Raw genomic sequence first — 12541 nt, forward strand, 5'->3', positions numbered from 1 at the left:
CTGCCGTCCATCCCAATGTCTACCTGCCCCCGATTCCAATCTCCGCCTGCCCTGACCCCAATCTTCATCACCTGCCCCACTACAATCTTTAGCTGCCCCCAACCCTTATCCCCGTGTCCTGACCCCAATCTCCACCTGTCTCCCCAGTCAAAGGGACCCCTGCCCCACCCCAATCTCCACCTGCCCCCAAATATCTACTGGCCCCCTTATAGAACCTCTACCTGCACCCCCAGCCCCAATCTCCAGCGGCTCCCATTTCCAATCACTAAGCTGCCCCTAACCCTTGTCCCCACATCCTGACCCAAATCTCCATCTGCTCTTCACCCTAATATCTACCAGCCCCCCAGTCAAATACCCACCTGCAGCCCCAGTCCCAGTCTCCACCGGTCCCCATTTCCAATCTGCAGCTGGCCCCAACCACAATCCCCATATCCACCTGCCCCTAACCCCACTATCCACCTCCCCCCCCCAACTCGATTGTCTACCTACCCCCCAATAGAATCTCCTCCTTCACCACCAGCCCCAAATCCCCACGTGTTTGCAGTCTTGCCCTCAACCCCAATACCCATTGTCCCAATCCAATCAACAATTCCCCTACTACATCCCCCCACCATGCCTCCCACTCAACCTGGTCAACCTATTTTTACCTGGTCAACCATTGCACCTCCCCCATCCCCACCTGTGACACAACCCTGCCCTCACCGGTCACCAACATGGGGCTCCACTCACCTGACCTTCACTCCTTATACCACAGAACCCTCTCTACCTTATCCCCACACCTGCAACAATCACCTGCCACCCAATTTGCCAGATGATCAGATGCTGCCTCCAGTCGCCAAGATGACTGCTCCTGTCGGCCACTCCAAATGACATCTACCCCAACCTTTCCTCTCCCTGTCGACCAGCAGAGTTGACCCCATACCTATCACTCAGTGAACAAATGTCTCAGGGTGCCTCCCAATGGCCTTCCACACAGCACCCAACCCAAACCCTCCACATTTCACCTAACTGACTGCTTCCATCATCTGGTAGCTGCCATCAGCCCCATGCCTAACCCAACCCTATTCTCCCAGCACTTGTCATCCAAGCTCACCCTCCCACCGCCTGTATGTTCACCAATCCGGGCCTGTACTCGCTGGAGTTTAGAAGAACGAGGGGGGGACCTCATTGAAATGTACAGAATAGTGAAAGGCTTGGATAGAGTGGACGTGGAGAGGATGTTTCCACCAGTGGGAGAGTCTAGGGCTAGAGGCCCGTAGCCTCAGAATTAAATGACGTTCTTTTAGGAAGGAGATGAGGGGGAAATTATTTAGTCAGAGGATGGTGAATCTGGAATTCTTTGCCACAGAAGGCTCTGGAGGCCAAGTCAGTGGATATTTTTAAGGCAGAGATAGATAGATTCTTGTTTAGTACGGGTGTCAAGGGTTATGGGGCGAAGGCAGGAGAATGGGGTTAGGAGGGAGAGATACTGTAGATCAGCCATGATTGAATGGCAGAGCAGGCTTGATGGGCCAAATGGCCTAATTCTACTATAACCTTAATCCAATTACACCCATCATGTGACCCACCTGACCTAACCCCTCCCCCTTCTCCACCTCTAACCTGACCCCCACCTCCCGCCTGACCTTCCTTGGTTTATCTACCTCTCACCTGAACATTCAAGCCAGCCTTCCATCATCCCACCATCTGGCTCTACACCCCCATCAGACTTCCCATCTCGCAGCCCAAACCTCCACACAGCCAGGTCCCTCCCTACTCCAGTTGACACGCCAGCCCCACAGATGCCCCCGCAGCACCAGCCCACCTCCCCGTCAGGCTGCTCCTTGAGTCTGCAGAAGGGTCTCGACTCGAAACGTCACCCATTCCTTCTCTCCAGAGATGATGCCTGTCCCGCTGAGTTACTCCAGCATTTTGTGTCTGATCCTTGACTCCCGGAGAATCAAGGATGTGGGGATGTGGCAGGGAAACAGCACTGGTCCTTCAGTCCTATCCCTTGCCGCCTCCTCCCCTCCCCATGTGTTCCTCTGCCTTTATTCTGCAAGCTGCTGCAGGAGATGGCATAGAGTCATAGAGTGATACAGTGTGGAAACAGGCCCTTCGGCCCAACTTGCCCACACCGACCAACAATGTCCCAGCTACACTAATCCCACCTGCCTGTGTTTGGTCTATATCCCTCCAAACCTGTCCTATCCATCTACCTGTCTAAATGTTTCTTAAACGTTGGGATAGTCCCAGCCGCAGCCACCTCCTCTGGCAGCTAGTTCCATACCCCCATCACCCTATGTGTGAAAAAGCTACCCCTCAGATTGCTATTGAATCTTTTCCTCTTCACCATAACCTATGTCCTTTGGCCCTCGATTCCCCTACTCTGGGCAAGAGACTCTGTGCATCTACCCGATCTATTCCTCTCATGATTTTATAGACATGTTCAGTCACTGTCACTACCTGATGAAAGCCTGGCGATATGGCAGCCCAGCACACTGAAACCAGGAGCGGTCAGGCATAGGGTTCAACAGGCTTCATTGGCAGTAAACCCCAATGCTGCCTGTGCCATACCAGCACCGAGCGTCTCAATCTAGCACCAACTCTAAGTTGCTGAGAACAGCTGGGGTAAGCAAGAATGAGGCAGCTCAGGCTGTAGCTGAGTGTGTTCCCACGTTGCAGTCCCTGCCTTGCTGCAGAGTGGCATTAAAACTGATTATCTCCATGTGCCGCTCCTTCCCCGGAGCTGCGATCTGAAGTTGAATGGCATTTTTCTGCTCCTTGGGAATGTGTGTTCTGTCATTAAAAGCAGGTTATTGGGAGAGCAATTTCCTTGCGATTGCTACAGGGCCCAATTACGGGATCAAAGTGTCGCGAAGCTCTCAGGCTCCCCACAGTGAACCTGAAAGAGAGCTGGGATGTGCCGGGCGCTTTTCATCCCACTTCTTAAAGAGAGCTCACGTGTGTCGGTCTCTTTCTTGAAGGACGCAAAATGGAGGAAGCGTTGGATGAGGGATGCTGGCAAGAGGTGGCTTGGGTCAGGTTTATTATTGAAGCATGTACTGAGGTAAAGTGAAAAGCTTTGGTTAGCCGCTGATTCATAAATAATGAGCAGGAGGAGGCCATTCACCCCCTTTGATCTGATCCACATTCAATACGATGAAGTTATTGAAGGAAACAGGCCCAACTCTTCCATGTGTCGGAGGGAACTGCAGATGCCGGTTTACGCCGGTGATAGACACAAAATGCTGGAGTAACTTAGCGTGACAGGCAGCATCTCTGGAGAGAAGGAATGGGTGATGTTTTGGACGAGACCAACTCTTCCATGCTGACCAAGTGCCTCCCTGAGCTAAAGTCATGCCTATTGCCCATATTCTTCCAAGCCTTTCCTATCCATGTACCTGTACAAATGCCTTTTAAAAGTTGTTAGTGTACCTGCTTTTTACCTGCCTCTACCATCTCCCCTGCACCAAGTTCTCTATATCCACCATTCTCTATGTGATAAACCAGTCCCTTGGGTCCCCATCGAACCTTTCTCCTCTCACCTTACATCTATGCCCTCTCGCTCTACACTACTCTACTCTGGGAAAAGGATGGTGGCAATCCACCTTATATTCCCCCCTCATGATTTTATAAATCCCTATAAGGTCACACCATCTCTCCAGGGAATACAGTCCGAGCCTCTCCTAATAAATCAAGCCCACCACTCCTGGTAGCATCCTTCATGAATCTTGTCTACATCTTCTTTACCTTGATCATGACATAATGACACAAAGGGAGGCCACTCAGCCTATGTCCACAGCCTGTCCCATTATCTCCCTGTACAGAGTCTCATGTCTTTTAGCCACTGTTTTTGGTAGATTGTCCTACCATAAGACCAGTGCCATGTGTGCCAGAGGGATTTGGGCTGAACATTGGTAAATCCATGGTAGGGTGACCCTCAGTTTCCTACCGAAGAAAGACCCAGGAGTAATGCCCCTGTCCCACTTAGGAAACCTCTGGAGACTTTGCGCCCCACCCAAGGTTTCCGTGCGGTTCCCGGAGGTTTTTGTCAGTCTCCCTACCTGCTTCCACTACCTGCAACCTCCGGCAACCACCTACAACCTCCAGGGAACCGCACGGAATCCTTGGGTGGGGCGCAAAGTCTCCAGAGGTTTCCGTTCAGGTTTCCTAAGTGGGACAGGGGCATAACTTGGCGGGACAGGCAGCATCTCCAGATAGAAGGAATAGGTGACGTTCCAGGTGGAGACCCTCTAGCTTCGGTTTACACCAGCATCTGCAGTTCCTGCCGACTCGGTTTCCTACCAATGGCTTTTGGCAATCCTGCGGGCAATCAGGTTTAGGAAACACCACCCTCATTCTACTCAATCCCTGAGGGTGTGGGAGATGGTTGATTATTGATGGTGGCTTCCTATTGTTAACCACGGAATTTCAATGGAGGATGTCAAGTGAACTTTAGGTTCAGGTGGGATCAGCTTTGGTTTGATGAGCCCAGTGTTTCATTTATTTAATTTCTACCGGCCCTCTGTCACTCTTTCCTTTGTAAAGCTGAGTGTTCATTGTTCTGCTGCTCCTGCCCTGACTCACTCCTGTGCTTTTGCAATCGTTCCCAATTACGATACGATAGAACTTTATTTATCCCAGGAGGGAAATTGATCTGCCAACAGTCATAAAACACAACAAGATATATGAAACATGAAATTAAAGGACGAGCGGAAAGGATTGGGGATGTGCAAAGATTGGGGAGGGGGGTAGGGGAGAGGGGAGAGGGGAGTCAGTCTCACTCTATCCCACGACAGAAGGGGGGAGGGGGGGGAGTTGTACAGTTTGAGAGCCACAGGCTATAAGGATCTCCTGTATCGCAACTTGGTGGAACTAGTCTTGCTGAAGGTACTCCTCAGGTTGACCAGTGTATCATGGAGGGGGTGAGCTGTATTGTCCAAGATACTCCGCAGTTTCCCCTCCAAGAACCACCTCCTATATATCCAACTCTGCCCCCAGGACAGAGCCAGCCTTCCTGATCCTGTTGTCGTCCGCAGCCTTCGTCCTGCTAATCCAGCACGCGACAGCGAAGAAGATGGCGCTGGCTACCACCGATTAGTCTTCTTTCGTGTCCATCATCTATGTTTCAAATGTTCGGCCAGGCTCTTGCACCGTGGACAGTCTTCTTGTTTGCCACCGCTAGGTCTTCCAGGCTGTATTGTTCACCAAGCAGTGGGCATCTTAGTAGGTGTGGCACGGATCGTACAGATGTTCCACATTCACATTCTGTGTCTGCCACATCTGCATAGCCCCTTTTCCTCACATTGGTCTTGCATCAGCACATCCCTGTACGAAACCTACTGAGGGACTTCCAGGTCTTCCAGTCACACCTTTGACAGGTAGATCACCTGCAGCATCTCACTGCAGACATTGAAGGAGTGGAGCCTTCTCAAAATGTACAGCCGGCTCTGCACCCTTGTACACGGCCTCAGCGTTCCTGGACCAGTCCAGTTTACTGTCCAGGTACACTCCAAGGTATTTGTACTCCTTGGTAAACTGCACATCCACACCACTGATGGACACAGGGGACAGGGGTGTTCCTCTCCTCCTAAAGCCCACCACTAACTCCTTGGTCAGGTCGGTGGAACTCTTCAGATGTACAGCGCTCACCCTTAGTCCTTCCACTGCCTCATCCCCTCTGTAACGCCCACCAACTCTCACACCCCGAGATATCCACTCACCTCTCATTATGATCTTTACTTAATTGGTAGCTCTTGGTGACCATGCCTTCTGCTGCCAACATTTTAATGGCCAGAATCTACCTCTCTCTCTTCCTTCAAGAGTTACAAACAAAGGGGCCTAGTTACAAGATAAGGGGCCAGTCATTTAAAATGGAGATGCGTAGCAACCTGTTCTCTCAGATGGGTAGTGAACTAGAATTAGCTGACCCTGAAGGGCGGTGGAGGCCAGATCATTAGATATATTTAAGGCGGAGAGAGATAAATATTTGAACGATCAAAGAATTGAGAGGAATGGAGAAAATGCACAGAAGTGTTGAGGCCAGAATGGATCAGCCATGGTTGTATTGAATGGTGGGGCAGGATTGAGGGGCCGAGTGGCCTGGCTACTGCTGTTGAGCCCTTATGTCCCTTGACTTAGTTTAAGCAGGATACAGACACAAAAAGAAAAACAGAATGAATGTTTCAGGTTGAAGTGCGTTCATGGAGCAATGGGACTTGCCACAAAGAAGATTTGTTTACAAGGTCATGGGGAAAGGTTGGGGTGAAGGACAAAATTAGACAGACATTTCCAAGGACCAATGGAATCACAAAACTGAACAGCTTTCTGCTGAGCTGTCAGTGTTTATAACCTAGCAATATTTATTATCACACTGAAGGAGGCTCTCCGGCCTGTCAGATCCATGCTAGTTGCAACAGAGCAATACCATTGAGCCCATTGCCCCACTTCCTATGGGGATAAAGAAGCACATAAAAGCACTTGAGTGTCCTTGATGTACATGTTAGCATGTTTGTTAATGTAACTGTGTATGTGTGTATAACTAACTGTGTGTGTTAATGTAACTGTATATGTTTGAGTGGGTATGACCTCCGCCTGTGTGTGTTAACGTAACAGTGTATGTGTGGGTGTGTATAACTACCTACGTGTGTTAATGTAACTGTGTATGTGTGGGTCTATACAACCTCTGCCGGTGTGAGTTGATACAACTGTGTATGTGTGAGTGTGAGTTATAAATGGGATCGCTGCTGAATGTGCCTTCATTCAAGGGTGCTGACCTGGTTATGGTGGGGCAGGGCTGACACTGGTGATATACACTAGGGGGGGGCAGGACTGACACAATGCTGATATACACTAGATTGGAGGGCAGGCAGCCCTTGTATCCCAGTGGCACTCAGCACCAGCAGAAGGGACAAGAATCCACTTCCTTAAAAAAAGCACAAATCTCAACAAGGTTATCCTTCTTACTGTTACTTTGGCTCTACAAGGAATGCACACAAACCTTGAGTGGTGATGCTGTGAAGATCTACTGGAGATTGTAAACAACTGCTTTGCTTTAGTTGTTTAATCTCTGAAATAGGCAGTGAGGATTCAATGGCCTCACCTACCGTGAGTATACTACCACTGTAGTGTGGGCAAACCTTCATTGTAACACCACCACCAGGGGCGTCGCATGATTGGCAGCCCCGCCAACAGTCTGTTTGTTTCATCCAATTTTTTTAAATTTTTAGTGTGCGTGAAAAGTTTGTGTAAATGTTCTCCGATTTGTTTTATGTGGGGGGAGGGGTCGGGGTTAACTTTTCCCCCCAGTTTCTTACCTTGCTGGAGATTCGATTAATTTTCGGATCGCATTCTCCGGTCACTCTGCGGCCTACCATCGATGGAGCTAGAGGCCCCCTCGGACTGACCTTGGGCCCCATCGCGGGACATGGACTTACATTGGAGTCAATCCCTTGCCTGGGACCGCTCCAACCGTGGCCTGCGGACTTTACATTGGGAACTCGCAGTCTCGGGAGAGGCCGTGGATGTCGGGAGCTCCAACGTTGCGGAAGGTTCGACCAGCCCCAACGCGGGGTTCGATTGTCCAGCGCGGGGGAGCTGACATCCCCCCGATGCAGGAGTTGATCGCCTCGACGCGGAGGGCCCGAACGCTGGCAGCTACGGGAGTCAAGATCATCCCGTCAACGGAGGGCTCGAGGCCCCGACTGTGGGAGAGCAAAGGGAAGAGATTGAACTTTTTTTCGCCTTCCATCACAGTGAGGAATGTGGAGGAGTCACTGTGGTGGATGTTCATGTTAAAATGTGTTTTGCGTTTTCCGTTGCTTTTTATTTGTATGACTGACCTGGCAAATGAAATTCCTCGTATGTTGCAAAACATACTTGGCTGATAAAGTATTATTGTGATTGTGATTGTAATGCCAGGGCTTACAGCCACTGAGCTGACATTTTGTAAGCAACATCAAGCAGAGTTTGAGCCAGAGCATATCGGAATGAGGACAAGTACCTGCAGTAACAAGGCACCTTCTACCTGCGAGGACACTTCAAGATGGGGGTGAGGGTCACAAGTCACCAGGCAGTGAGGTACAGGCGGACCATTTGGACAGTTGACCAGAAGGTTGGGTGTGTGCAGGGTGAAGAGATAGGAAGGGGGAGGGGATCACTGTCGAGGGGTTCTGGAGACACTCACGCCAAAGGGAGAGGGATTAAACTCGAGGGGGAGCAAGACTGGATAAAGAGAGCAGAGGAGTGCGGCAGACATACTGTAGGTGCAGACTCAATGTGTAGGAAGGAACTGCAGAATCTGGTTTAAATCGAAGATAGACACAAAATGCTGGAGTAAATCAGTGGGACAGGCAGCATCTCTCAATAATATAATGGATGCAGATTCACTGGGTCAAAGCTGTGACTCAAGGAGTCTCACAGGGGCAGAGAGGCAGTGGGTGAATGAGATTTAGTTAGAAATTAGTTTTACGTTCCTCCCCTCCCATCTTACTTTCACCAATATACCTCCTTCTGACTACACATCTCACTCCTCCAGGTGTTGTCCCATCCCCACCTCTTTCCAGCTTCCCCCCCATCCCCCACCCGACTGTCACTCTGAAGAAGGGCCCCAACCTGGGATGTCTCCTGTCCATTTCCTCCACAGATGCTGCCTGACCCGCTGAGTTCCTCCAGCACCTTGTATTTTTACTGACGATTCCAACTGATATAGTTCCCTGCATCTCCAGTATTTTCTGTCAACTGTCTTCATCCACACTTATGCTCATATTTACTCTGACCCAGAAGGAGGCCATTCATCCCATTGAGTCATGCTGGCTCCCAGCTGAGCAATCCTATTAGCCCCATTCCCCTTTGCCCTGCAAGCTATTCCCTCTGCCACGCTCATCAACATTCCTGCCACCAATCTATGCCAGGGGCAGTACACAGCAGCCAATTAACCTACTCATCTGTGGGTTAAGGATGTGGGAGGAAACCAAAAACATCAGGAAGATGTGATCCACAGGGAGAACATGCAAACTCTGCACAGACAGCACAGATATTGAACCTGCATCTAAGATGCTGTGAGGCAGCAGTGCCAACTGCACCACAGTGCTGCCCTGGTGGAAAGTTTGTTGCTCAGTATTGTGTTAAGGGCCTGTTCCACTGGGGCGTAATTTACGCAACATAATTTACATGTCACGACGCATGACACGCGTGTCGTGACGCGCACGTGATGCGCGCATGGTGCGTGGTGACGTAGGCAGTGACGTGCGGTCGTGCGCAGCGCCCCAGGAATTTGGGACGTACAAAACCTTTGCGCGCCATCTTTTGTGACGCGCAAATGACGTCCAACTGCGACAGGCCCTTCACTAAACATGGTAATAATAATAATAATGGATGGGATTTATATAGCACCTTTCTAATACTCAAGGCGCTTTACATCGCATTATTCATTCACTCCTCAGTCACACTCGGTGGTGGTAAGCTACTTCTGTAGCCACAGCTGCCCTGGGGCAGACTGACGGAAGCGTGGCTGCCAATCTGCGCCTACGGCCCCTCCGACCACCACCAATCACTCACACACATTCACACACATTCACACACAGGCAAAGGTGGGTGAAGTGTCTTGCCCAAGGACACAACGACAGTATGCACTCCAAGCGGGATTCGAACCGGCTACCTTCCGGTTGCCAGCCGAACACTTAGCCCATTGTGCCATCTGTCGTCCCATGATAGGTAGGATGCTCCTTTGCCCTATTCCCAGTACTAAAGCCACACTGTCAGAATTATCCAAAGATCTTCCTCAGGGTTGAATGAACAATTTGGTGAGAGCAAGACATGAGAATCACCCATTGCCAGACATGTCCCCCAATAAATCGCCCGTCCTCTCTTTCCTACAGGCATAGTTCCTTGTCTCTCCAGCTTTATTGGCCTCGGAATTGGCAGGTCTCACTGTACCCCTACCTCACAGTATGTGCACATGACAATACACTCCACCTGACTTGACTCAGTTTGTGTAGGAAAGAACTGCAGATGCTGGTTTAAATCGAAGATAGACACAAAATGCTGGAGTAACCCAGCGGGACAGGCAGCATATCATTCCTTCTCTCCAGAGATGCTGCCTGTCCCGCTGAGTTACTCCAGCGTTTTGTGACTACACAGTTGACAGGTGCACTAGCTCCAGGGTCACAAGCTCCTGGGCTTCAACTCCTCTTAAATCTTGAACATTGTCTCAAATTCCAACAGTGTTATCCTGAGGGAGTGTCGGACTGCCGAATGAGAGAGCAAAACCAGACTTCTCAGGGAAATGTCTCATCTGACTGCAGAGGAACAGGAGAAAGTTTCCTCATTATCCTGGACAACCTTCCTTCCTCAAGGCTAAAACCAATTAATATTTCTTACATCACCGAGTGTGCCTTGAGAGTAGTTCTTGAACTATAACAGGCCAAGGAAAGTGCTGTTTAAACTCAAACCCTCGAATAACAGTTACATTAGAGAGGGGGATTGAGAAAAGGCATCGAGAAATATAAACATAGAAAATAGGTGCAGGAGTAGTTCATTCGGCCCTTTGAGCCAGCACCGCCATTCAATGTGATCATGGATGATAGTCCAAAATCAGTACCCCGTTCCTGCCTTCTCCCCATATCTCTTGATTCCGTTAGCCCTAGGAGCTACTGTATATCCAACTCTCTTGAAAATATCCAGTGAATTGGCCCCCACTGCCTTCTGTGGCAGAGAATTCCACAGATTCACAGCTCTCTGGGTGAAAATATAATGACCCAATCTCAAGGAAAGGAAGAAAATAGCTCACTCTCACCCTGACAAGGAAACAAAAGCTCCCTCAGTCCACAATGGGCAGCTTCTGTGCAGCACACTGAAAGGGATTTGTGTATTTTGTAACAATGTGGATGTTTACAGCTTGCTGCCCACAACATACTGCATCCTTTCATTCACAGAGTAGTCAGTCGTAGGCCCAAGAGGCCATGAATTCAAACTGAACATTGGTGGGCAGAGAACGTAGTGGGGTAATCGAGGAAGAGTAGTGAGTTGGGAAGTAGTGCTGGGAAGAGCTGCAGAGAAATGCAAGGGATAACATTATACACTCGTGGGCTGTTACAGTGGGAGGACAATGGTGGACTCTCAGTCTCTCATACACAGTCTCTTGAGTGGATTGTGCAAACAGTGGGATTACACAGAGGCTAGTTCAGTTTAGTTCATTGTCACAGTACCGAGGTACAGTGAAAAGCTTTTCTTGCGTGCCAGTGAGAGTCAGGGGATATGGGCAGAAGGCAGGAACGGGGTACTGATTGGGGATGATCAGCCATGATCACATTGAATGGCGGTGCTGGCCCGAAGGACCGAATGGCCTACTCCTGCACCTATTGTCTATTGTCTATTGTCTATCCAGTCAGCGGAAAGACAATACATGATTACAATCGAGCTGTTTACAGTGTAAGGGAATAACGTTTAGTGCAAGGTAAATCCAGCTAAACAAGGATAGTCCGAGGGTCACCAATGAGGTCGATAGTAGCTCAGCACTGCTCTCTGGTTGTGGTAGGATGATTCAGTTGCCTGATATCAGCTGGGAAGAAACTGTCCCTGAATCTGGAGGTGTGCTATGAACTGTGTATCTCTGAAGGTCGGCACAGTTATCTTTATTTAGTGTAAAGATATTCTGGTTCTCAGCCTTGGAGATACAACCTGGTGTGAACCCAGAGGATGGAAGTGTGTGGCAATCCCAGGATCATCAGCGTTTGCACTCTGACCCCAAGGGTTTTTGGTTTGCCTGCCTTTGACCCTCGAAATGGCACTGACTCTCGAAGGGACATCAGTCGCAGGAGAGTCTGGACATTTCAAAGCATTTAAAAGCCAGTGAAATACTTTATGTAGTCATGGTCCCAATGCAGGCAAGGTCACACCAGTTCAAAGTGCCACAAATAGCCATGTGTAGACAAGGCAAGGTGTTTTAGTGACAGGAGTTAACATTGACCAATCCACCAGGGAGAACCAGTGATAAGACTCACCTCTAACAAAGCAGCAATCCCTCAGGGTCATGTCTTTGGAGGTGGACTTTAACCCCAAATGGCTGACCGTGATATCTTATTGCCACCTCTTGTGGCCGCATGGCTCCTGTGTTGGGACTGATCTGCACCAGGTTCTTCCATCTCTCTCTTGGTTCGGTAATTCACACACTCAGGATCGACGGAAGCTGCAGAATGTGGTGGACATTTCCTGCTCCTTCTCAGGTATTGGCTTCACCACCGTCGAAGGGATCTACAGGAAGCGCTGCTCAAGAAGGCAACTGACATCATCAAAGACCCACCCCACCTCGTACACGCTCTCAACTCACTGCTACGGTTGAAGGTTCAAGAGCAGCTTCTTCTCAGTAACCATGGGGCTCTCGAATCACCCCTAATCACAACCCTAATCACAACCCTACCTCAGCAACAAAAAGGCACAATGTGCTGGAGTAACTCAACAGGTAGCATGCTACTGCCTGACTCGATGAGTTACTCCAGCACATCATGTCTTTTTTTTTGTAAACCAGCATCTGCAGTTAATTGTTTCACCTACTTCAGCA

This window comes from Amblyraja radiata, chromosome 9 (genome assembly GCF_010909765.2).
Source record: "Amblyraja radiata isolate CabotCenter1 chromosome 9, sAmbRad1.1.pri, whole genome shotgun sequence".
In the NCBI taxonomy this organism is placed as follows: domain Eukaryota; kingdom Metazoa; phylum Chordata; class Chondrichthyes; order Rajiformes; family Rajidae; genus Amblyraja; species Amblyraja radiata.